At 56.2% G+C, this 2,506-nt stretch overlaps 1 protein-coding gene across 1 annotated transcript in view; it reads right to left on the bottom strand.

The window, feature by feature from the left end:
- The window catches only part of LOC107118185 (vigilin-like), a 99,324-nt gene extending 98,766 nt beyond the window's left edge, over window positions 1–558 (bottom strand). Inside the window, exon 1 of the mRNA XM_015420464.1 lies at window positions 380–558. The gene's annotated coding sequence lies outside the window, so the exon portion shown is untranslated. The remainder of the gene's footprint in view (window positions 1–379) is intronic.
- Window positions 559–2,506: the final 1,948 nt, after the last annotated feature.

Raw genomic sequence — 2,506 nt, 5'->3', positions numbered from 1 at the left:
CCCCAGAGACCACCCCCCTTCCCTTTCACCCCCTCTGCTGAAGCCGATCTCAGAGCCCCAGACTTGACACCCCACATCCCTTGACTGCCTCCAGCAGAGACCCCCACCATTCTGGGGTCACTCTGCGTCCCAGCTCAAGGCACCACCCCCAACACTCCTCCTGCACCTCCGCCCCACCGGAGACCTCCTTAGGGGAGCCGCCTGATCCAGGCCCAGAGCTGCTGCTCCTGCCGCCGCCTCCTAGTAGCTTTCGCTGGCCCCCCCTGCACGGCGAAGTCCGCGGCCGGGCCCTGCGAGAGGAGGAAGAGGAGGGGAAGGCAGGCGACTGCGGCGGCCTCCGCTCGGCGCTGCAGCGAGGCCGGCGGGGGCGCCTCCTCACCTGCGCGGCGGCGGGTTCTGCAGCTCCGGGCTCAGCGTGGCGGTTGCGGCGGCGGCCGCTGGGGCCGGGAGGCAGGGAGAGCGAGAGGACGGCGGCGGAGAGGGAGGCGGCTGCTCCAGCTCGGCCGCCACCGCCGCTGCTGCTGATGCTGCTCTTGCCGCAGCCTCCGCCCCCTACCGCTGCCCGGCACCGACTGACAACGGTGGCGGCGGCGGCCGCTGGGGCCGGGAGGCAGGGAGAGCGAGAGGACGGCGGCGGAGAGGGAGGCGGCTGCTCCAGCTCGGCCGCCACCGCCGCTGCTGCTGATGCTGCTCTTGCCGCAGCCTCCGCCCCCTACCGCTGCCCGGCACCGACTGACAAGGCGCCCCCTCGGACACGCCTCCTCTCGCCTCGGACACGCCCCCCTCTCCCGGCCCCTTTCCCCATGGCCAATCAGCTCCCGCGGAGGGCAAGCCCTTGCCCCACCTCCCGGAGGGGAGGAGAAGAGCCTTCGCCGCACCCACGCAGGCGCGGCCGGAACGCCACTGGGGACGCGCATGCGTCCTATGCCCGTGGCGCTGGTCCTCCTGTTCTTCATAGGGGGTAGGTCTGCCAACCTAGCAGTTCGAAAGCAAGAAATTGCAAGGAGATAAATAGGTACCACTTCGGTGGGAAGGTAACAGCGTTCCGTGCGCCTTGGTGTTTAGTCATGCCGGCCACATGACCATGGAAACGTCTTCGGACAGCGCTGGCTCTTCGGCTTTGAAACGGAGATGAGCACCGCAACCCTAGAGTCGGACTCGACTGGCTTTCGAGCAAGGGAGCCTTTACTTTTATGGTGGCACCCTCTTCTCTGGCGGTAGTCGCCCCGCAGTTTCAGTGGGGAACGGGAAGTGTGGTGGCTGTGGTTTTTCTCGAGACTACGTCCCCTTTGCAGACCTGAGTGGGTCTTCTTTGGAGGAGGGGGAACGAACGGGGCTTGATTCCTGCCTAATGTCTCGAGGACGCGGCAGCCTCGCTTTTTTTTCCAGTGCAATGAATGGTTTCTCGTCATGCAGATCCTCCTTCCATTGCTCAATGGAGAAATAAATGTTGAGACCAGTGTTCCCTCTAAGCTGAGTTAGTGTGAGCTAGCTTACCGTTTTTTAGCCTCTGGCTCACACATTTTTGTCTCCGCTCAGGAATGATGGCTCCAGAGCAAACTAATTTATAGCCAAGTGGCTCGCTCACAACTTTAATACCAGTAGCCCACAAAGTAGAATTTTTGCTCACACAACTCCACAGCTTAGAGGGAACATTGGCTTTGTGATGGACAAAGTAGCAGATAAATACGAGTCCCACACACGGGGGTATGCGGGGTCCCATTCCAGATTCATTCGAAAAGGGTGTCCTCCTCTCATAACATATTTCACAGAAAACGATGTATTACCAGCACATACTGGCTATGCAGAATGGCTGCATCTATGAGAATTTGTTATGGTCTGAGCACTCTCACAAAATACTATTGAGGTCTTTCTAAAACATGTATGGATTTATTATACGTTATTATTATAGCAATTTTAGAATAATTGGAAAATCACAAGAAAGTGACAAGGATACGGTCATAGGAAATATCTTGTTGACAAGTTAGTAGATGGCACTGTGATATATGTATCTGCACTTACAGTTTGTATTAATGTTCATACAGCAATCTTGAGATATAATGGGTTTATTTATGTACACTTGACTAATTTAATAAAAAAAATTTAAAAATGCACACCTTTTTGTAGGAGGCATGGAGGAATAAATAACTAGGGTTTAAAAGAGCCACCGTTTGTATGCGCAGACTTCCTGGCCGTTCCCACGTCTTCACCTTTCCCAGCTTCCTTCCTTCTTTCCCACCTACCAGCCAACCTTCCTTTATTTCATAGAATCACAGAATCTCGGAGTTGGAAGGGGCCATAGAGGCCATCTAGCCCAACGCCCCTGCTCCTTGCACGATCACTCTAGGGCTGCTTAAAGACTGCCAGTGAGGAGGAGCTCACCACCTCCCGAGGCAGCTGATCCCACTGTTGGAACAAACTCTTCCTGTAAAAAAGTTTATCCTAATAGCCAGTTGGGACCTTCTCGCCCTTGATTTAAAGCCATTCTTGCGAGTCCTCTCCTCTG

The sequence above is a fragment of the Gekko japonicus genome, unplaced genomic scaffold, assembly GCF_001447785.1.
Source record: "Gekko japonicus isolate JY-2015 unplaced genomic scaffold, Gekko_japonicus_V1.1 scaffold441, whole genome shotgun sequence".
Lineage (NCBI taxonomy): Eukaryota > Metazoa > Chordata > Lepidosauria > Squamata > Gekkonidae > Gekko > Gekko japonicus.
The sequence above is the reverse complement of the archived record's forward strand: the minus strand, read 5'-3'. Positions and strand labels throughout refer to the sequence as shown.